The sequence below is a fragment of the Eptesicus fuscus genome, chromosome 2 (assembly GCF_027574615.1).
Source record: "Eptesicus fuscus isolate TK198812 chromosome 2, DD_ASM_mEF_20220401, whole genome shotgun sequence".
NCBI classification, from domain to species: domain Eukaryota; kingdom Metazoa; phylum Chordata; class Mammalia; order Chiroptera; family Vespertilionidae; genus Eptesicus; species Eptesicus fuscus.
Genome location: NC_072474.1, coordinates 39211604 through 39236263, shown reverse-complemented (window position 1 = coordinate 39236263; position 24660 = coordinate 39211604). Strand labels below are relative to the sequence as shown.

At 41.0% G+C, this 24660-nt stretch overlaps 1 long non-coding RNA gene across 2 annotated transcripts in view; it reads right to left on the bottom strand.

Moving 5' to 3' along the window:
- Window positions 1–24660, bottom strand: part of LOC114234674 (uncharacterized) — an 88064-nt gene that overhangs the window by 53184 nt on the left and 10220 nt on the right. Inside the window, exon 3 of one of the 2 annotated variants that reach the window (XR_008557410.1) lies at window positions 14946–15058. This is a non-coding gene — a long non-coding RNA (uncharacterized LOC114234674). Of the gene's footprint in view, window positions 1–14839; window positions 15059–24660 lie in introns of those variants that run through there. The other variant, XR_003620864.2, reaches the window with a different exon arrangement.

Genomic DNA, 24660 nt, shown 5'->3' with positions numbered 1-24660 from the left:
CCAAGATGGCTACGGCCACAGAGACCAGGAGGAAGGCTTGGGTTTCCCTGGCAATGGAGGAAGCCAAGCTTTCTGCCTGCCCTTGCTGGCCTAGGCCTCCACTCAAACTTCTATAAAGTTTCAATTATAGAAGATAAATAAATTCCAAACAGAAATGGCAGCAGCCACGGAGCTGGAAAGAGCAGGAGTCTAGGATTGCCCCCGGCAATGGAGGAAACCAAGCTTTCCACACACCCTGGCTGGCCCAGGCCTCCGCTTAAGGCTACAAAGTTTCAATTATAGAAGATACATAAGTCCCAACAGATATGGCTGCAGCCACGGAGCAAGCAGAAGGCTTGGCTCCGCTCCAGGCTACAAAGTTTCAATTATAGAAGATAGATAAACCCCAGATACCAGGGCCTCTACTTGGGTCTCCAGGGGGCGTGGCCAGCCTGCAAACCACCACAGGCCCCTCGCCTAGGCCACCCCACGCCCAAAGGGAACACCCACCCTGATCCAGGACACCGTTCAGGGCAAACCAGCCAGCCCCCACCCATGCACCAGGCCTCTATCCTATCTAATAAAAGAGTAATATGCAGATTGACCATCACTCCAACACACAAGATGACTGCCCCCATGTGGTCAAAGATCCTGCCCCCATGTTGACACAAGATGGCCACCACAAGATAGCCAGCAGGGGAGGGCAGTTAGGGGTGACCAGGCCTGCAGGGGAGGGCAGTTAGGGGCAAACAGGCTGGCAGGGGAGCAGTTAGTCATCAATCAGACTGGCAGGGGAGTGGTTAGGGGGTGATCAGGCTGGCAGGCAGAAGCAGTTAGGGCCAATCAGGAAGGCAGGCAGGCAAGCAGTTGGGAGCCAACAGTCCTGGATTGTGAGAGGGATGTCCGACTGCCTGTTTAGGCCCGATGTGGGATCGGGCCTAAACGGGCAGTTGGACATCCCTCTAGGGGTCCCAGATTGGAGAGGGTGCAGGCTGGGCTGAGGGACACCCCCCCCCCCCCCCCGTGCATGATTTCATGCACCAGGCCTTTAGTAAATAATAAGACAAGAATAAACTGTATTTTGCGTAATCACAGCTATAAAACTACTATTGCCCTATCTTGTATATATATAACTGAATCATTGAGGAGTAACTTGGATATACATTCATAATCTTTTTCCTAAGGTTAGGACTTATCAAATACCATGAATTTGAAATATTATTTTTTACTTCTGTCTTAATAGTTAAATACATTGCCTTTCTCATGAGAACTTAACAAAGTTAATAAAAATGTTTGTATATGAAAGGAAACTACAGATCTTTTTCCCAGTTATCATAAAGCTAAATCACATTTTATTATTATTATTTCACTCCTAGAGGCCCGATGCACGAAATTTGTGCAGGGGCTTGGCCCTCACAGCCCCAGCTGCCTCGGCTCTTGCAGCCCAGGCTGCCTTGTGGCCCCACCCACTGATAGTTCCAGAAGGTTATTCCGCCATCTGGCATATTAGCAGATTAGCATATTAGCATATTAGCTCTTTATAATATAGGAAACATTGATAACTGGTTTCCTTGCTTCCACTCTTGTCTCCTTCTTCTGCTCCACAAGCATATTCTCCCAGCAGCCAAAGAAAGTACAAAACTGAAATCAGATCACCTGCTCAGAACCCTTCATGATTTCCCATCTTCCTCAGAGTTAAGCCTTTGTTCTTTAAGGAACCTGCACAGACTCCCTGCACCTCTTCAAACTCATCCCCTGATGCTCCTAAAGGTCCAGGGCAGCCTCACGGCCTCAGCACCGGCCATCACCTCTGCCTGGAACATTCTTCCTCAGTGTCCTCAGGGCTTTCTCCTCCTGCCCTCTCAAATCTTGCCTTAAATATCACCTTCTCATGGCATGTTTTCCTAACCAAACTTTTTAAAACCATAAAACAAACAAACAAGAAAACACACACAACTTGTATGCAAGCACTCCCTATCCCCTTTCCTGCTTAAGTTTTGTAATAAGCACTTACCAAGGTCTAATATACCCTTTTTAAAATTTATTTATCCACATGTATCTTAAAAAACAACAACAGGATATTATATTAGTCTTTGTTCTTTGCTGCTATATTACTACTCCTATAATAGTGCCAGGCACAAAGATGAGTTCTCTCTCTCTCTCTCTCTCTCTCTCTCTCTCTCTCTCTCTCTCTCTCTCTGAATCCTATATAATAAAATTCCAGCGATCAATCAGGGGAACGACCAGAACGACTGGTCGACCAGTTGCTATGATACGCACTGACCACCAGGGGGCAGACACTCAATGCTGGATCTGCCCCTGATGGTCAGTGCGCTGCCACAGTGGGAGCACTGCTGGGCTGACTGGGATGAACAGGGAGCAGCTGCTCAGAGGGCGGGTCCACAGCCACTTGGCTGACCAGGATGAGCGGGCGCTCTCATCCCGTGCACCAGGCCTCTAGTAAATTATAATATATATTAGTTAATGAATGATACAAATATATATGCAGAAAAAATATAATTTAATAATCTTTGTATATGTTACTTAGCTTTTTTAAGGCAGCTACTAACAATATCAATGTTTCAATTTCACAAGCATTTTGTGCTTTTCCAGTACCTTCCATATGTGTTAGCTTATTGACTGTATTAATGATCTATTGCTGCATAACAAAGTATTGCAAAACTTAGTGGCTAAGACAGGAAAGGTCTATCACCTCAGTCTCTGTAATGAGGAATGTAGGGCAGCTTTGCTGGTGCCTCTCGTCCGCATCTCTCCTGAGGTGGCAGTCAAGTTGTTGGCTAGGTCTCCAGTCATCTCAGGCTTGTCAGGGGCTGGCATTTCCTGACAGGTCTATTCCTGCTTAGTCTTGGGTCTTCACAATTTAGGCCTCTCCATATGCTGCCTGAGTGTGTCCTTATGACATGGTAGCTGGTACTGAGAAAGAGAGCTAGAAAGGGCTTCCAGGACACAATGGCCTGGTCTCAGAAGTAACATTTAGTTCAGCCCACATTTCAGGGAAGGGGATTGTGGGGGCCTGATGCGGCGGGGGCCATACATGGCGGGGATCTCCCTTTCCACGTCCTGCGCAGAAAGAGAGATGAACAAACCGGTTCTAAGTGGAGGCGGCCAGGGATTGAGAAATATTAGAAATAAAGAGAGGAGAGATAGATTTGAAATCTGGGGCTGGGTGGATCTTTCTGTGCCTGGCTGAGGCCACAGAACAGATCCAGACTGCAAAGCTGAGGCTTTATTTATACTCAGGGACAAACAAGGCAATTAACAATGTTCTTGTAAGTTTCACTTGTTTTGGCAGCACTTGCTGCCCCTCCCACAGCCCACTAGCTACCCAGGAAAGATCTAGGGATCAGTTACAGGATCAGGCTTAATTATGCTGGGAGGGGTCTGCCCTCCAAACGAACTTGTTTGTGACCCTGCCACAGGTCAGTCTGAGGCTTAACCCTATAACTGCTTCCTACATCTCACCCTTTCTTTTAAATTTAAGCTACTAATAATGGAAGTAAAATTTAAACATCAAGAACAAATTTCTGACTACTAAAACATTAACAAAGCAATGCCAATGCAAAATCCAGACATGGCTATTAATAAAACAATGCCAATGCAACACAACAATAAAGAAATCAAACTACAGTAACATTTTCCTACTAAATGAAAGTTTCTTTTGCTGATTTACTCAAGAGTCCTCAGACTTGGCTGTGCATGGCCAGAAACATGATTGAAGAAGTAGCTTCAACTTCTTGCTTTTCCACAATCTGCTGTGCTTCAGTCGTTTTCTTCAGATGACTCCATGTTGGCACCTCAGTCCCCTGTGTAGCTTAGCTTTCAGTTTTCTTCTTCTTCCACTTTGCTGTCATCAGGGCAGCTCTCAGTCCTTTTGAGTGAAGGGACACAGGAGCTTCTCTGGGTCCACTGTGGTGACGGACGTAATGCTCTGGCACCCAAATTGGCTGCATTGCTCCTTCTGGAAAGATATAAAACACAACCTCCTCCCCACACCATCACTGAATCTGATAAAACTCTTGTCTGATTTATGCTTCCTTCCACCTAACTGACAAGGTGGAAGCTATTGTACAGGAGGCCTGATGCCTTTCACCTGCTGTACGATCCTTTGCAATATAATTCAAAATTTTTAAAGTATAAAAAGCATGACTGAGCCTCTTTTGAGGTGACACATAACACCTGTCTCCCCCTTTTTGTTTTAATAAATGATTTTAAGAGTACGATTGGCTCTTTCCACTATTGAGTGACATCCATTTTGTCAGATTTGATTAGGTTTAAGTCCTTGGGGATTTACCCCTAAAGTTGGCACAGAAAGGTGGATAACAGACTGAGGACATTGCTTCCAATAAAACATGGAAATTGTCTTTCTTTAATAACATTTTAAAGGCTGAAAATTAAATGAAAAGTTCCTCTGAATTGTTTGCCCTATAGTAGCTGTATCAATAATTTTGGCCATACTTACCACATAAGCACTATTACTATAGGTTGAATGGGCTCCATAGCAAGATCTATTAAGGCATAAATAGGAGCTTGTATTTCTACTAAAATTTAAGGGGTTTGAAGGAACTTTGCTCTCCTGCTGCAGTAGATCCAGCCTTTCCAGAGCTGGATCCATCTGTAAAAATGGTTAATGCCTGAGGTATAACATTTCTTTTAATGTGGCAGTTAATACTATTCCCTGTGTTAGAAATAAAGCAAGACCCTCAAGTTAGGGGTCCTGGTAGAACACAAAACATTAAACATTTTGACTTCTATGCAAAAGGGTGTGCACACATGGTCTGGAAGCACATGCACACCGACCTTCCTTGCTCTTGGTCCTGGGCAACCTGTAGCAATGCACAGGTGCTGACTGCTAGCATGGCAAGGCATCTTCACTATTTTTATTTCTGGACTATTTCTCCTCTGTTCTTGGGGGCCACTACTTATTCTGTGGCTGGAAACGGTCCTCTCTGGGATCCGTTGTTGCAGGAATCCATATGGGCTTTGGAGTTTTCTGGAAATATAAACATATTCTCGACCAAAGGTTAATAAAGAACTCTTTTCTATAAATTAGACTTGGGATCCTTTTGATTTTTGTCCAAGTGATTTTCCTTTGGCCTATTTTTACAACATAAGATTTTTCATGGGTGCCTTATCAGCATTATAAATGAAAAATAATTTTTAAAGTAAAATTTTAAAGCAATTAAGGCTTGATGTAATTTACTTACAGGATATTATTCTACTATCCTTTTTGATTAATTATTATGAGGCTTTTGTAAAAAAATTGATGCAGTCTTGATGACCTTCTATTTTTAATTTTTGCAACAAAAATATGACTGCTTTGGATTCATTGGGTGTTAAGCAATTTTACCATGAAATGGTAGTAATTTCTATTACTACCAATAGAAATTTTGGTTAATACTTTAGGAACAGGGTTTTGTATAATTAGATTTTCTTGAATATTCACTTATTTCATTTAGCCAATATAAATTAATCTGAAAACTTGACTATTTTACTGTCAAATTTAATACTCTAACAACAATACCCTGTAAATGTTAATGGAAAGGATTATTTGCATCCTTGAGAAAGCCCTGAGCATTCCTGGTGTTAGGCTGGATTTAGATATAGGGCAGCTGCCATGGGCCAACTCTCTGTTGCCTGGGTCCCAATCTAAGCTGGGCCAAGTCTCTTTCTGTTATCTGGGTCTCTTTCCGATTTGAGCTGGGCCAAGTCTCTGTATGTTGCCTGGGTCCCAATCTGAGCTGGCATGGGAAGCGCGAAGCAGCCATGGGGCAGGAGACCTCCCTCAGAAGGGGCGAGTGTTCAAGCCCCTGTAATGTTGGGGGGGTGAGGATCTGTGCCCCACCTCTGTTGACCCCCAAATTCTCTCCTGATGGCCCCTCTGCGACTGTGCCTGTCTTAGGTTGTTCCTCCCCTGAGGAATCTTACCCGTCTTTGACTAACCAGCCATCCTCTGGGGCCAAGCAGAGTGATGTGAGGTTCAGTTCTGTCTCCTTGGTAGCCTATGCCCCTATGGCCTCCATGCCCAGCATCTGCCTTGGGATCCCCTCGCCTGCTGGCGGGGCCTTGGCATTGTCACATATCTTGGGGAACCCAGGTTTCTTCTCCAGGGAGGGCCCAGCTCACGCCATTGTGCGAGAGACAGATCCATGGTACCAGCCACCATGAGGCTTCAACCTCAGCATGAACAGAAAACTCAGGCAACAGCTGTGGGCAATTGGATTGTGAGAAGAGGGTCCCTCTTGGCAAAAAGGGCAAGAGGGACCAATATAGAATGCTTGAGTGCCTCCCCAGGGGGCCTTCCACACCATGGAAGGGGTTAAATCCTTTCATGTCCTTTTTAAATTGCTGCCAAACATTCAAAGAATTAGTTTGTAAGTTTGTTTGGGATAAATATACAATATGCTGTTGTAAAATATCAAAAATTATAATGAAATTGTAGAATAATATCATGTAAGGATATTCTTTGCTCTAGGCCATGACAATTCAATTTCAAACTGGCTATCAATTTCTTTTTGTATAGACAAGGTTTTAACCAGTTAATGTCCCCTAATAATTTATGAAAGTCATTTAATCTTTTCTTATCTCCACCTTAGGAGGCCTAATGCATTGGTTATCAATTACAATCCTTATGATATTTGAAGGAAACCTCTATTTATTTCCTTCCAAAATAATTTTCAGGCTATAGTTTCATTTAAAAATCTTTGTCACATAAAATAATTTCTCTTAAAGTTATGGTGACCACTAGTATGGATTAGATTTAATATTTTAATAACAATCCTCAGTTTATTCTGTAATACCAGTGAAAGAGATTTCAAAATTTTCAAATTTCTCCTTTTTATTAAGCAAGAAATTTATTTTTTAAGAGTATTCCCATTAGCTAATTTGCATATACAGAGGGATCATGGAAGCCTTCAGTAACTTTCTTAGAAGACTTAAATTGCTTGCAAAGACATTGGCTTATTTAAAGGAAGGGGGTTGGCCTTTGTTATTTCAAGATGGCGGCCCCCAAGCCACGTGAGTGGTAAGACATGTGGCCATCATGGCGGCTGCTCAATCTGTTCTTTTAAAAGAAAGTAAAAAATCACATTTCAGACAATCACTAGCTGTTTTTGGTCTTTATTAGAAATGTTTATAAAATTATTGGCTTTTCATTAAGCTGAAAACCTTGATTATAATTTAATAAGCTAATTTATTTAAGTAATTTAAGTAGGTATCTTTAATTAAAAAAAAAAAGGCAAAGAAACTTATTCAGTAGACTTATAGGTTTGATACTTTATTGGTCTGATCTAAAAGCATAAAATGTCCCACCTCCAGCCAATTCAAAAATGCAGGCTGCTTGAGGCTTTTGTCTTTCTTGAAATTCTACTGCTGTTGAAAATTTTGGCTATATTTAAGAAATATATTGTTTTTGCCCTTCTTACAGGCGAAAACTTTCATAACATTTAACCCTTTGCACTCGCCTGCTTTTTTCTCGATTCCTTTATTCTAATGCTAACCGTGTCGAGTCACACTCGACATCCGAGTGCAAAAGGTTATTAATATACATGTATATAAGTAAAATATATTAATTAATTTTTATTTGATAAAACTTTCCATGTGATTCCAGGTATCAATCGGTTTAATTAAAAAAAATATTTCTTTTAAGAGAGAAACAGACTTTTGAAACATTTTGGGGCCCGTGAAATGTGTAAAAGCTACTCTCAAAACCTTGAAATACACTTGGAAAGATCAAATATATATATTTATATATTTATATATATGATTTAAAGATTATATACTTAAATTATCTCAAAGAATATCAATTACATTTACACTGGATCATAGAATTAATCCTCTTTTTAAAATCAGACCAAGAAGTAACATATTTTGAATTCCTAATTAATTAAGAGAAAACACATTTTATTTTCTCAAAAACACATTTTTATTTTTTAGGTATTATTACCACATTTATATAATTTCTCCCAATTCAATTTGAACCTTAAACTTTCAGAGCTTGCAAGTCAAATATTAGCAGTTCTTAAGAATTTTATATTCTTAAGAATAAATTTTAAAATCTAATAATTAACTTTAAACCATGTTTTTTCTGCCCGGAGACACTGAGAAGCAAACTTGTAGGTTAAAGGAGCCACTTTTGCAGGAAAAACCTTTTGACCTAGCCACTTGACCTTTTCTAGGAAGGTCGGCTAGCAAAAGTTGTAGCCATTTAAATGCAAATTTAAAAAGGGTGTAGCTTTAAAACCTCTTTATGGCAAGAAAAGAGACCTTGAACTTTCAGAGCTTTAAATTTTAGGTAGCAAAATTAAATACTTAGCATTTCTCAAATCAATAATACTTTTACATTTTTAAGGATACATTTCAAATAAAATATAAGGCATATTTAATCAATAGACTAACTTCTATCCTCTAGACTTCATGCAATGCATACTCAGATCAATATTTCAGTATTATAACAATTCAATACATTTAGATCATTTAAATTTATCATTTGATTTAGTAAACTTCCAAGTTCTTTTAAATTTCCAGCCAATAGGCCTGGCCCAGCCTCTAAATTTCAAAACGGTCACAATTTTCCTGCTGGGGAAGTCAAGAAGCAAACTCTCAGCCATTAATATGTAAACTTGACTATTTCCTTCCTGCTATTTACTTGCCTCTGGTGGGAAATTTCAAGAGTTACTTTAGATGTCTTGGGAAACTGGCCTGTATTTCTTTCTCTGGTTCATCTTCACCATTTTTAAGGCCAAAACAGTCTTTATCTTATTTTTTAAGATAAAGAATTATTGGCAGTTGCTGAGAAGTTCCTTTTATTCTTTTCTACTTGGTTACAAGTAGTTTACACGTAGAGGCAGAGGAGGTGCAGATGGTATTCTTAGACTTGCACCCTTCCACTGCAGTCTGTAACGCCATGGCTGTACCCCACTTAGACATTCTTAAACTCTCCTGTGCTGAATCAAGCATGCAACTGCTTTCTGACCTTTTCCCACACTTCAACAACAAAAATTAAGAAATCAAGAATCTGACTATGCTTCACAGAAAATCTTTGAGATCTGAGCATAGTTAAAGCATTTTTGAGAATTACCCATGTTTAACACCCGGCTATTTCAATTCAGTTCAATACAATACACTCCCCATTACCTTACATTTCTTAAATCTGTGGCGCGCGCAATTCTTGGGAGCGATCCCTTGCCTTTTACCTCTTGTTGCCTCTTTCATGGCCCACGTTGGTCGCCAAAATGCGGGGGCCTGATGCGGCGGGGGCCAAACAGGGCGGGGATCTCCCTTTTCCGCGTTTTGCGCGGAAAGAGAGATGAACGAACCGGTTCTAAGTGGAGGCGGCCAGGGATTGAGAAATATTAGAAATAAAGAGAGGAGAGAGAGATTTGAAAGAGATAGATTTGAAATAAAGAGATACATTTCTGGTGGGGCTGGGTGGATCTTTCTGTGCCTGGCTGAGGCCACAGAACAGATCCAGACTGCAAAGCTGAGGCTTTATTTATACTCAGGGACAAACAAGGCAATTGACAATGTTCTTATAAGTTTCACTTGTTTTGGCAGCACTTGCTGCCCCTCCCACAGCCCACTAGCTACCCAGGAAAGATCTAGGGATCAGTTACAGGATCAGGCTTAATTATGCTGGGAGGGGTCTGCCCTCCAAATGAACTTGTTTGTGACCCTGCCACAGGTCAGTCAGAGGCTTAACCCTATAACCGCTTCCTACAGGGGATTACACAGGTGTGAATGCCAGAGAGAGGGATGACTGGGATGTCTTTTCCTCAAAAGCCTATATTTTGGATCATTTTATAGATGTAGAAGTTTAAATCTAGAGATGCCAACTTTTCCCAATTTACACAGTTAAAAGTAAGATACAGTAGTTCTGATTCCCTACTCAGCATCTTTTGAGGTTCACTGATAAATATGATAATTATCTTCAAAATGTCAAGAGATACATTTCTGGTGTTGCTGTGGACCAGACACTATTTTAATTGCTTTACATACGTCATTTCATTAATCCATGAAACAGCTCCACAAGGTATGCTTATTATGTACATTTCACAGGTGAGAAAAGTGAGGACTGCAGAATTACTGTAACTTTCTCAGGGTCATACAAACCACTAAAGTGTCAAGGTTGACACTCAAAGCACTCTGGCTTGAGAGGCTGGCTTATCACCAATACTCCATACCACATAACTTTTAGACATACGACATTACATTTGACTGCCTTCCATTGAACATAACTCATTTTGTAACTCTGTTTTTCAACTTAAAATTTGTTGAAACAACAGGAAAAATTACCTCGGATTAAAATCATACCCATTGTGGTACGACCTGTAGGGGAAAGACAATTGGACAAGCTTGTGTGTGGGGGTCTGGCCCAGAGAGAATGTCTCATTGCTGACTATGATGTTATCAGTTGAAAACTGCTTCCCCCTTTCAATGGAGTAAGAAAGCCACACCCAGATTGCCATCCAGGGCATGAGAAATACGTCTCCCCCTCTTTCTTCTTACTAGCGCATAAAAGTTTCCCTTCCAAAAGGCAATAAGTCACTTCAGAGAATGCATATTATGAAGGCTGATTGCCCTTCTTGAGTAGTGACACACTTAAGGCAGACACGCAGTAATCCTCAGAAATGCACTGCCTGGAGTGTCTTATTACTTAATGAGAGCTGGCACTGGGCCACTGCTTCTCAGCCTTGAACCAGTGCAAGAGCACGGCAGGGCGGCACGGGTGTTAGAAGTGCTATTTCAGGGGGATATAAAGTAATGGCGCAATGCCACTCTGCAGAACACGAAGCCAAACACTCCTGCTACTCTACGATAACATGTCCAATGCCTGGCTTTATTGCAGTCCGAGTGTAAATCCATCACTGTTCCCGTGGTCAGGGTTTAAATATGATCTCTGTTGTTCTAAAAGATTTTACAGTACTTACTCACAGGACCATTGTAACAATAAACATAACTTCCCCCAAAAGGATTCATTGAGCAAAAGGAGGAAGCCATCGTTATGTAAATGCATTCTCTCACTTCTCCGAACAGCTTATCGTCTTTTTTTATGTAGTGCTACATTTTACCGAAAAGCAAATGGTTAGTCCATACCAACTAGATGGTAAAATTCTGTCGCTCCAGCTGATGCTCCTCCAGCTTCCACATCTGCTCAAGGGGCTTCCAGAGAAGCTTTACAAGCACCAGCACCAGCAACTCTTTACAATGTATAGAAAATTTTCCTTTTTCATAATCCCCACATTAGTAACTTCATATCTCAGTATTGAGAGAGTCCAGGTGGGGCCACAGCACCCTATTCCCTTTTGCTTTTTCCTCAATAATTGGGTCCTGCTTTGCCTTCTCTGTCTCTTGTAGTAGAATTCCCTCATTATCTCAACCCATTCTGAAACTAAATTTCTTGCCCCTAATTCTGTCTTTCCATGAGTTGGTCTTTAAAAACTACTCAGAATTCCATCAATTATCTATCTTTAACTTTCTTGAATAGACATCATAAGTCTCAGACTAAATTTGACTATTTTGGCAGTGGTACTTACATTTCACCTTTTCCTTTCTCTTGTTGATCACCTTTAATATGTAGATGAGGAATTTACATAGCTAGACCAGCAGTGCCAGCCTGAAAACAACTGACATTCACCCATTCCCATATTCAGATCCCCACAGTCTGACCCGGTGTGTCTGAGTTCTTTCCCAGGCCTTCTCATGACTAGCCCTTGCTAACACTACCCCAGGCCAAGTCATGACAAATGGATGATTAACAACAAGATGCACTGCTAGTCAGAAGAGGTAGTAGAAAGTGCAGAAAAAGTTCCCAAATCTCTATATATAAAAGCCTAAATGACCAGAATGACCGGAATGACAGGTCGCTATGATATGCACTGACCACCAGGGGGCAGAGGTTCAAGGCAGGAGCTGCCCCCTGGTGGTCAATGCGCTCCCACAGCCAACCTCCCCTGGCTGGCCAACCTCCCACAGTCCCTTGCCCCTGGCCAGCCAAACTCTTGCAGTCCCTCCCCGCAGCTGGCAGGCCCCGATTGCCTGATTGGGGCCAGGCTCCAGGCTGGGATGGGGAACCGGGGGTGGGTGGCAGTGGATGCAGCCCCTTTCCTGGGGGAGCTGAGGGCCGGCTCCCTCATCGGCCCGGTGGCCAACCTCCCGTGCCCCATCCCTCACCCCAGCCGGCAGGCCCCGATTGGCCCACCACCCACCTGCCACTGTGGCAGCACAGCAGCAAGAGAAGGAGGGGGTGAGGGGTGAAGGTGGGGAACCATGCTGTGGTAGGGCACCGACAATGGCAGCTTTGGCATCTGGTGTCCATTCCTTCTGCGCCCAGCCTGGCAACCATCACCTCCTCTCCGGCTGGGCCCTGATCAGCCTGGCCCTGATCAGCCCTGATCGCTGGCCAGGCCTAGGGATCCCACCCATGCACGAATTTTGTGCACCAGGCCTCTAGTATTGAATAAAAATCCATTGTAAAAACACAGGTAGGAGAAGACCTCAACTGGAAACTGTGTGTTACATAGAATGAGGTTACATTTTAAAAATTTCAGTGCTCATGTTTTTAACACAATCTTAAATTGCCGGAAGGGAAGGCAGCTGGGGCTTCAAATCTATGTTTAATTTTTAATTTTATGAAGACAATATGTGAGGGAAACTACAAGTAGATCCCAGAGCATCAATGAAGAACAAGGCCAACTCCTAAATTTACACTCTTCCCTACAAAAGAATTTCAGTTTGTCCACTAAGAATGCTCTATAAGAACAAATCTTTATTTTTACTATAAAAGGTAATACTTTTGCCCTAGTTGGTTTGGCTCAGTGGATAGAGCATCTGCCTGTGGACTGAAGGGTCTCAGGTTCGATTCCAGCCAAGGGCACATGCCCGGGTTGTGGGCTCGATCCCCAGTAGGGGGCATGCAGGAAGCAGTTGATCAATGATTCTCTCTCTCTCTCTCTCTCTCTCTCTCTCTCTCTCTCTCTCTTCCTCTCTGAAATCAATAAAAAATATATATATTTTTAAAAGTAATACTTTCAACAATAAAGTTATTTAAAAAATTAAATTTAAAAAATTAAAATTAATTTTTTTTAAAAATCAGTGGAAAACTGTATGGTTATTTTATTTTGAATTTTATTTTATTTTTTTATTTTTAAGTTACATTACAGCTGATATACAATATTATATTAGTTTCAAAGGTACAACCCAGTGATTAACATTTATATAATTTAGGAAGTGATCATCTCAATAAATGTAGTACCCATTGGATACCATGTATAGTTATTATAATATTATCAACTGTATTCCCTATGCCAGGGGTCCTCAAACTTTTTAAACAGGGGGCCAGTTCACTGTCCCTCAGACTGTTGGAGGGCCAGACTATAGTTTAAAGAAAAAACTATGAACAAATTCCTATGCACACTGCACATATCTTATTTTGAAGTAAAAAAAACAAAACGGCAAAAATACCCGCATGTGGCCCGCAGGCCGTAGTTTGAGGACGCCTGCCCTATGCTGTACTTTGCATCCCCATCACTATTCTGTAACTATCAATTTATACTTCTAAATCCTTTCATGTTTTTCACCCATCCCCCCAACACCTCTCCTATCTGGCAACCATAATAATGTTCTCTGTATCTATGCATCTGTTCTGTTCTGCTTGTTCATGTATTTTGTTTTCATGGTCCACATATAAGTGAAATCATCTGGCACTCATTTTTCTCTGTCTGACATTTCATTTAGCATAATACCCTCTAGGTCCATCCATGTTGTTGTAAATGGCAAGATTTCATTCCTTTTTATGGCTGAATCATTTTTCATTGTATATATGTACCACTTCTTCTATATTCATTCATCTATTGATAGACACCCAGGCTGCTTCCATACCTTGACCATTGTAAATAATGCTACAATAAACATATTGATGTACTGTATATGTCTTTTTTAGTGTTTTGGGTTTCTCCAGATTAATACTATGTGGAGTTTCTAGGTGTTCCTTTGTCTCTTGTTAAAGCCTTTGTTTTAAAACAAAGTATATGGTCATTCTTTATAAACAATTATTTGCAATCATTGGACACCTGTATTCTTTCACTCTTCTTCTTTCAGACATACTGGGGACTCTACTGAGTCTCTAGTAAGTTCTCATAGACAATAAACCAGCTCTCCCTACCAGTAGCAATGTACCTAGTAGCCTAGAATCTGAAAGAAGTTATGACAAAAAGTCAAGACCAGCTATTTAATTGGTGGGCACCAGTGCAAAATGAAAATTCTAGGTCCCTTCTTCAAAAATTATCAAGAACTACTAAAAATTCCAAGGCAACAACAATAGGGTATAATGGGAGGCCCCACTGAATTCAGAGTCCTATGAAACTGCATAAGTGTCATGCCCATGAAGTTAGCCCAGCTGGAAATCTAAAACACAATATGTGAAATACAATCAAATAGTCTATATGTTCAATAGCACTATTCCATAGGTAGTTTTTTATGTATACAGGTAGCCTGTTAATTCAGTCCGTCCTAGTCAATTCAGCAAAACAAACAAAAATATCTTCACTCGCACTGCACCAACCAAAAAACAGTATCTTATAACGAGATAATTCATCCTTATATAACTGTGCTTAGACCCTATTGACAAGGATGGTAAATGTTCTAAAACTAGATTTTAAAAATATTATTATGCATGTGGTTTAGTCTGCTAAAGAGAAATTAATGAATATGTAAAACTTTTTTTAAAAGATAGACATGGTAAGTAAAGACAAAAAAGTGTGTATGTGTGTGTGTGTGGGGCGGGGGGGTCCAAATGGTATTAATTACCAAATTTAGGTATTAATGGAGGAAATCTGCCAGAGACTGGTTTTCAGACTCCAATTGAACCTTTTATGGCATCATGTTTTGGAATTTAATTTTGAGTTTAGAATTCAGTGTTTACAATCCTGATATTCAGAAATACTACATACCTCCACAGGCATTTCTGTCTTTTCTTTCAGCAGTGTCTATTTCTTCCCACATTGATCGGGATAACAATTGACATCAGTCCTGACAGTCTTTGAGTGGCAAGTTACAGAGTCTCCTGGTGGAGAGAAGCAAAGAGTAGATGATGCCATAGGCTGAGTAACCTCATTACTAATATCTGCCCAGGCAGGATTGAAGTTAGATTTATGCACTGAGAAATCAGGTAATCATTGATGTTTCAAGCAAGGCTCTCCAAAGCTTGGATTTTACTGGATCATATCAAATGAGGGAGTAGAAACAGATGTATCTTCCCAACTGGGGGGAAAAAAGAGACAGGGCTCAGAAAAAAACTATGTGTGATGCATATGTCCCTGATTATGCTACGATGCCTTTCCTTTTAATGTATATCTAGAATATGCAATTTATTTCAGTCTTCATGTATTGCTTGATGTTCTATTATCTTGGGGGGAAATGACAGTTCCTATATATGTTATCATGAAATAGAATTATAATTTGTTTATTTAGATAACTTCTGTTTATCTCCTTGAGTTATTCCAATATAACAGAGACTCACACCACTCTCTTATTTCTATCCAAACATGTAGTCGGAAAACATTCTTATAAAAGTGTGATTTTCTTGTTAACTTAGCACAAAATACTATTTTCTCCCTTGGCATCTTCATTTCAATCTCCAAATTTTATAGTGACTTCATATTTAGAGTATTTATAAGCCTTGGAGCATAATATTTTTTTACTAAATAAGTCATATATGCATAACGACATATGAGAAACACTTATTGCTCCTTATTTTTAGGTATAAGTCCAAGGTTCGTTATTGACTTGTTGAATGAAACTTTTACCCTTAAAACAGAGCCAAAGTCATTCAACAAAAAAAAAATGGAAATATTGTACCCTAGTCCCTGACACAGAGGATTGAGACTGTCTTTAGTTCTAAAACCAGAGGAAAACTGCATGAATCTCATTCCCCCACTCAGCAACATTTGTAAGGAACACGGCCAGTATTCATTTTTAACCACACAGCTCTAGTAATTAGGAGTAAAATTTTAAAATTCCTTTAGTAATACTGTCAATCTAATTCTCTCTTATTCCTACTAATACATAGCTTATGTACACATCAAAAATTTCCTTTTACATTTCTTTCCTTCCCTTCCATCATTACTGCCCTCATGCTTTTCTTCTAATTTTTAAGTTCTTCTGTAGACAAGCATCTCTCAAGATCACGTGACTTCCTAGGACCATTCTGGTTTATGCCCTGGTTTCCAGGAACATACTGATATGATAAAGAGGAAGCTAGACATTATTTGCGTTCTGCTTAGATTGATGGGGATTATTGGGTTGCTTGCATGCACTTTACTTATACAACATCCAAAAAGTCAACCACTATTAAAAGACATATTTAATTACATGTCAATGACTTAAATTGAATTCTCACAGGTATAATAGTTGAGACAATTATTTGTTCCAGCAGTAATATGTCAACACATGTTCTGTGTTACATTGCAACTTCAAGATGAAAATGAGTATAGGATTATTCTCCCAGAAGTAAATTAATGCTTTTTTTTCTTAAGAAGCTAATGGGGCCCTGGCTGGTGTGGCTCAGTTGGTTGGATGCCATTCTGAGCACCGAAGGGTTGCTGGTTTGATTCCCAGTTAGTGCACATGCCCAAGTTGCTCAGGTTGTAGGCTCAATCCACAGTATGGGGTATGTCAGCCAATAGATGTCTCTCTCACATTAATGTTTCTTTCTCTCTCTCTCTCTCTCTCTCTCTCTCTCTCTAAATCAATAAAAGATCTTTTAAAAATTTTTAAACAAAATAAATAAAGAAGCTAATAGAGAAAAATAAAGTCTTAAGCTCCTGATTTTTTGCTTTTCTACTGTCCCTCACAGTTAAAACTGATCAATAGTTAGTCTTCTTATCATAGTAGCATCATATCCTCACTGCATTTCTCCAACTGTATTAACAGTTTATAAGATGGTTAATCAAAAAGAACATAAAATTAAGTACATTCAGTTCTATCTACCCTTCTTTTATTTACTTTTTTATCTTTTTGAGTTAGTGTTTTCTTTTTTCTAATTTATTTTTAATTAAAGTTCACATACAATATTATATTAGTTTCAGGTATACAATATAGTACTAGACTTGTTGTATACATACCTCATGAAATGATCACCCTAATAAGTTTAGTACCCATTTGATAACACACATACTTATTACTTTGATATTATTTACTATATTCCCTATGCTGTACTTTACATTCTCATGACTATTTTTATAACTGGCAATTTCTACTCCTTAATCCCTTTCACATTTTTTACCCATCTCCCCCACCTCTCCTCCCATCTGGCAACCATCACTTGTTCTCTGTATCTATGAGTTTGTTTCTGTTTTGTTTGTTCATTTATTTTGTTTTTCAGATTCCACATGTAAGTGAAATCATATGGCATTTGTCATTCTCTGTCTGACTTATTTCACTTAGCATAATAGCCTCTAGGTTCATGGACACTGTCAATAACGGCAAGATTCATTCTTTTTATGGCTTAGTAATATTCCATTGTATATATATGTACCAATTCTTCTTTATCTGCTAGAGGCCCAGTACTCGAATTTGTGCACCAGTGGGGTCCCTTCGCCTGGCCTGCAGGTTCAGGCCAAAACCGGCTCTCTGACATCCCCCAAGGGGTCCAGGATTGCAAGAGGGCGCAGGCCAGGCCAAGGGACCCAACCGGTGCACAATCGGTGCTGGGGAGGGATGGGAGAGGTTGGCCAGCCGGGGAGGGATCACAGGAGGGCTCCAGGGCATGTCCGACCCATCTTGCTCATTCCTGATTGGCTGGCCCGAGCAGCAAGCTAACCTACTGGTCGGAGTGTCTGCTCCCGGGTGGTCAGTGCACATCATAGTGAGTGGTTGAGTGGACTTAGCATATCATTAGCATATTCCACTTTGATTGGTTGAATGGACGACCAGACAATAGGACACTTAGCATATTAGGCTTTTGTTATATAGGATTTGTCTATCAATGGACACTTAGATAGTTTTCATATCTTGACTATTGATAATAGTGCTGCAATGAAATTGGAGTGCATGTACATTTTTAAATTGGTGTTTTGGATTTCTTTGAATAGATAACCAGAGTGGAACTTCTGGGTCATATAGTAGTTGCATTTTAAATTTTTTGAGGAACCTCATACTGTTTCCATAAAGGTTGCACCAATTTGCAATCCCACCTACAGGGCATAAGAGTTCCCTTTTTTCTACATCCTCTCCAACACGTGTTGTCTGTTGACATGTTGATTTATTGTGTGTGTGTTTTTTTTTTATAACCATTCAGACAAATGTGAGGTAACATCTCATTGTACATTTAATTTGCATTGCTCTGTTGATTAGTAATGTTGAGCATCTTTTCATGTATCTGGTGGCCATTTGTTAGTTGTCTTTAGAGAAATGTCCATGTTCTCTGCTCAAGTTTTAGTCGGATTGTTTGATTTTTTATGTTGAGCTATATGAGCTCTGGTTCCAGCCAAGTCTGCCTTTCAGTATGTCATTTTGTAGAGCTGATTGGGTTGTACTCTGGTGTGGTCTGAAGCCAGTCACCAGGTATGTTTTGTCTGGAGCGTCTTGGGAGGGGCTCTGGTGCAGGCTAAGGTCAGCTTCCACTTGTGCTGGGCTTGGGGTTATTTGGCAGAAACTACAAAATTAGCTGAAGTTTGTTGCCATTTGTGCTGGGCTCAGAAGGTGCTTGGTAGAGGCTATGCTCTGAACTGATGCTGGCTGCTACTTGTTCCAAGTGTTGGGCCATTTGGTGGCCACCACAATGTGAGGTGAGGCCAGTCGCCACTTTTACCAAGCTTGTGGCCACTTAGTTGAAGTTACGTGTTAAGCCGCAACTCAAGATAACCTGATAGGAATTATAATGCAAGTTGAGACCATTCACCATTTATGCTGGGCTTGGGGCCATTTATCAAAAGCTACAAGAATGCCAAGGCATGACACTGCTTGTTTGAGGTTCATAGTCTTATGAGAGATTTTAGAAAAGTCCTCAGTATAATTTAAGATAGGCTGCTTGTGTAGAGGAGCTGCAGAAGGAGGCTGGGCCCAGGCAAGTAAGTTGGATGGAATGAGATCTCAAGTAATCACCAGTGTTGGCCAGGTTAATGGATAGCATAGATTTGGTGCCCACTTGTGCCAGGCCAGATGAATGGGAGGAGGGCTCAGCAAAGGGACAATGGTATCTGCCTGTGCTTCCAATCCTGGAGAATGTTGCCCCGACCTCTGCCCCTCCAGTTCTCCCCATGAATTTAGTCAATTTAGTTCCTCTCCCTCTGTCACTGGAGTTTTCTGAGCAGCCGCCTCTGTACTGGAACTTAGAATGAATGAGTTATGAGCAAGTGAATCTGTGCATGGGCCCTTTAAGAGCAGTGTGTTTCAGTCTTCTGCAGCCCTTTGTCTTTCCTGGATGCAATCCCTGCTGGTTTTCTCTGCCAGATATTGTGATGACGCCCCTTCCCAGCACTGGTGCCCTGGGCTGGGGAACTTGATGTGGAACTAGTACCCCTTGATCCTCAGGGATGACCTCTTCAGCCGAGTTATCCCTCCTGATTCTTTTTTTTAAATTTATCTTCATTGTTGAAAGTATTTTTCCCCCATTGACCCCTCCACCCTACACCAGCCTCTCCCAGGCCTTCCCCACACTATTGTCTGTGTCCATGGGCTATGCATATATGACTATAAATTCCCCAGTTAATCTCTCCCCACTACCCCCTCACCCCACCTTCTGATTCTTAATCACTATACCATGAGTGTGGGACCTGCCTGTTGCACATCCCCATACCTTTTACTGGTCTTAATGTGGCACCTTTTTTATCCTTAGTTATAGGAATTTTTTCAACTACTCTTCAGCTGGTTCTCAATTATGGTTGTTCTATAATTTAGTTGTAATTTTAATGTGATTGTGGGAGAAGGCAAGCATAGAATTTACCTCCTCTACCATCTTGACTGAAAGTCTCCATGTGGATCTTATATGTGCAGCTTGATATCTGAATTCCTGTTGGAACCTCAGAAACAGATGTATTGAAATATATTAAGTTTTTTCAAATTAAGGACAAACACTATTTCTATCAATCATTATTTTTCCTCTATTGACTTGAATTTAGAAAATCTTGCTACTAATTTTACAAAATTGTGATTTTAAACATTTAAGAAATCTAAGCAAGTGCTTTCTACTATACCTACATGCCCTAGTTACCATATATCATTTGGTTTACTTCACAATTCAGTAGGAATTTCTGTTATCACTCATTATGTAGGTATTGTCAATTTAAGATTCTTGCCACTGGTAAAAATGCAGCAGGAATGACTGCGTAATTTTATGGGATCCAGCACAAAATCAAAATATGGGGCCTATTGTTCAAAAAGTATTGAGAATTTCTAGGAAGTTACAAAGAGCATTAAACAAAATTCGGGGACCTTCTAAGTGTAGATCCAATGCAGCTACACAGGGCCATGAAGGCAGCCCTGGATATGGCAAATTTCAGCTACTTTTATTTTCGTTAAGCCTCACCAGAGGATATTTTTACATTGATTTTAGATATAAAATCGGAGGGAGGGAGGGAGGGAGGGAGGGAGGGAGGGAGGGAGAGAGGGAGGGAAGGAGGGAGGAGGAAGGGAGGGAGAAGGGGAGAGGGGGAGAAAGAGATTGGTTGCCTCTTGCACGTGCCCTGACCAGTGCTCATGATTGAACCTGCAACCCAGATGTAGGCCCTTGACCAGGAATCAAACCAGCAACCCTTTGGTGTGCAGGCCAACACTCTAACCACTGAAAGACACCGGCCAGGGCTCAGCTACTTTTAAGTCCTATGCTCTGTAATTATTCCTACCACCAATCCACACTAGAGATGTGCAAACAAAAAGTTGGGGGCTTTTAATTCTTTTCCGTGTATCAAGAGGATATATATTTTTCACAGATTACTTTGGCTAGAAAACAAACATTTTAAAAAATAGTTTGTGAGCTTTTGGGTTTCATCTAAGTTGGTCAAGATTTCAGTAATATTATTGTAAGATGAAAGAATCCCCAGATCCCATGTGAACATATTGGGGAGGGGTAAAGACTTCAGATATGAGATTTACTCATTTCGTTTAAAATGTTTACCCCTAAATTTGCATGAATTAATTTCATGAAATATGATGTTTTTCTTGAGAAAACACAAATAGGATTTGCAGAATAATAACCTTAAATTTCATCAGTCACTTATTTAATCAGTCTGGTAATCATCAGTCAGCATTTATTTTTATTCATTAAGCACCTTTGTTAGGAAGGTGTTCTAGACACTTTTCAAAAGAAGACATACAGAAGGCCAAGAGACATATGAAAACATGCTCAAAGTCACTAATCATCTGAGAGATGCAAATCAAAATGATAGTGTGGTACCATCTTACACCTGTCAGAATGGCTATCATCAGCAGATGAGTGGATTAGAAAACTGTGGTACATCTACACAATGGAATACTATGCTGCTGTAAAAAAGAAGGAATTCTTACTATTTGCAACAGCATGGATGGAATTGGAGAGCATTATGCTAAGTGAAATAAGCCAGTCAGAGAAAGATAAATATCACATGATCTCACTCATTTATGGAATATAAAGAACATCATAAACTGATGAACAAAAATAGATACAGAGACAAAGAAGCATTGAACAGACTGTCAAAGTACAGTGGGAAGGCAGGGGAGGATTGGGGGAGTGGTAAGAGACCAACCAAAGGTCTTGTATGCATGCATATAAGCATAACCAATGGACACAGACACTGCGGCGGCAGGGGAAAGGGGGGGGATTGAGGGCATGTGCCAGGGGCTGGGGGAGGCCAGGGAGCGGTCAATGGGGGAAAAAGGAGACATGTACTACTATTTGTAATACTTTAAACAATAAAAAATAAAGAAAAAAATAAAAAAATAAAAATAATTTATATATTTTAAAAAATTATATATTCTGCAATAGTATTTGATATACTCTAAAACTAAGTAAGTAAATCCCTAGTTATCAATAAAATTTTTATCCAATATAAAATATAGATGTTAAAATATTAAAATTATTCTAAAATTAGTACATATGTACTTTAAAAAAAAAAGGTGGTCCAGGAAGGAAAAGGGAAATGTTCTACAATGCAAATGCTGCCATCTAGAGAAAGAGACAAAAGAACATACTGACAAATGTAATTTTCCAAATATAATTCAAACAAAAATGAAAAGCCTCAGAGAATGTGGAAATTTTCCATGAGATCATCCCATGGAAGAAAGCAACATAGCATTAAAAGGAGCCATTGAGAATGCATTTCACTTAAGATCAATATTGTTAATTTTGTATAAGAGGGAACCTATCAAGATATTTCTTGGTTAATTTTTTAATTTTAAGCAGGAATCTTTAAAGATAATTTTTCTAAGGTTGTGTGATATAATTGCACGAGAGCTATTTTTTTACCTGTCTAGAACATAAATTAGTATATACCATTTTTTCTAATTTCTATTGTTAAAACAAATTAAAAAGGTCACAAGAAGCTTGAATTATTTGTAGTATATTGATTTGTTTTCCTTGTTTTTGTGATACAGTATAAAAACACTGTGAGTGAGTTTAAAAGAACATGAATTGTAAAATTAAAACACAAAAGGAACTACTAAAAATACCTAAAAACAAAAACAAAACAAATAAATGAGAAAAAGTAGTGATTTAGCTTGTCTATATATTACATGTGCAGATATTTAAACAAATTTACTTTCTAAGAATGAATGTTCATACTGAGATGGCATCCCCAAATCAATTCACTTAGATATACCCCAAAGCATTTCTAGTAATTGGTACTTGTGTATACAATATCTTGATTACTGGGAAACAATCAAATTCTTATTTAAAAAACTAGAGGTCCAGTGCACAGATTCGTGTGCCGGTGGGGTCCCTCAGCCTGGCCTGTGCCCTCTCACAATCTGGGAACCCACTGGGGATGTAGGAGAGACAGTTTTGGCCCAATCCCCTCAGGCCAGGCCGAGGGACCCCACCGGTGCACGGATTTGTGTACAGGGCCTCTAGTATGCATATAAGATCTTTGGTTAATCTCTTCCTGCCCTCCCCCCTACCCCCTTCCCTCTGAGATTCATCAGTCTGTTCCAGGTTGCCATGCCTGTGGTTTCCACTCCTGCATTGAGCATCTGCCCCCTGGTGGTCAGTGTGTATCATAGCTACCGGCCAGTAGGCTGGTTGCTTAGGCTTTTATATATATAGACTAGTGGCCCGGTACACAAAATTGGTGCACGGGGGGGGGGGGGGGGAGGGGGGAAGGGGCGTGGGGGGGGTGTCCCTCAGCCCGGCCTGCACCCTCTCCAATCTGGGACCCCTCAGGGGATGTCTGACCACCCACAGGGATCGGGCCTAAATCAGCAGTCAGACATCCCTCTTACAATCTGGGATTACTGGCTCCTAACCACTCACCTGACTGCCTGCCTGATTGCCCCTAACCACTCTGCCTGCCGGCCTGCTCACCCCCAACTGTCCCCGCCCCCCCCCCCCCACCGGCCTGCTGGCCCCCAACTGCACCCCCCGCCAGCCTGATCACCCCAAACTGCCCCCCCTGCCAGCCTGCTCACCCCCAACTGCCCCCCACTGGCCTGATCACCCCCCATGGCCCCCCCGCCAGACTGATCACCCACAACTGCCATCCCATCCTGGCCTGATCACCCACAACTACCCTCCCCTCTTGGCCCCTAACTGCCTCTACCTCAGCCCCGCCACCATGGCTCTGTCCAGAAGGACATCCGGAAGGTCTCCTGGAAGTTCTCCCAGTCTAATTAGCATATTACCCTTTTATTAGTATAGATAGAGGCCTGGTGCATGGGTGGGGGCCAGCTGGTTTGCCCTGAAGGGTGTCTTGGATCAGGGTGGGGGTTCCCTTGGGGAATGGAGAGGCCTGGGTGAGGGGCCTGTGGTGATTTGCAGGCCAGCCACGCCCCCATGGGGTGAGGGTCCCTGCTGGGGGGGCGTGGCCAGCCTGGGTAAGGGGCTGATGGCTGTTTGCAGGTTGGCCACGCCCCCCAGCAGGGACCCTCACCCCAATGGTGATGTGGCCAGCCTGGGTGAGGGGCTGAGGGCCCTTTGTAGGCCCCTCTCTTGGCGACCGGCCCAAGCAACCCAAGCCTCCCGTACACTCAAGCCAGCTCTGTGGCCACCGCCCACAGGTTCCTCCTTCAGCAGCCAGCCAGGGCAGATGGGAAGCTTGGCTTCATCCATCGCCAGGGGCAACCCAAGCCTCCCACCCGCTCCAGCTGGCTCCGTGGCCACTGCCATCTTTGTCCTGCTAATTTGCATATTCCCTCCTGATTGGCTGTGGGCGTCACGGAGTGATGGTCAATTACCATATTTCTCTCTTATTAGTATAGATATACAAAATCATTTTAAACATAAGCAATATAAACTGAAGTAGGTTCTTTTTTTTTTCAGCTACTCAGTAGTTGGTTATGTGAGAAATTTTGAAATTTAGTATCGCATTGTAAATACAATATATTTATATATACACATATATTACAAATATACTTGATACATTTAAAATTATAAAATGGCCATGTTTATATCTGCCATTTAGGTTTATTTAAATAGAAGAGCTCATGTTTCTGATTATCTGATAAGAAGAGTTATAATGAATTATGGTATAAGCACTA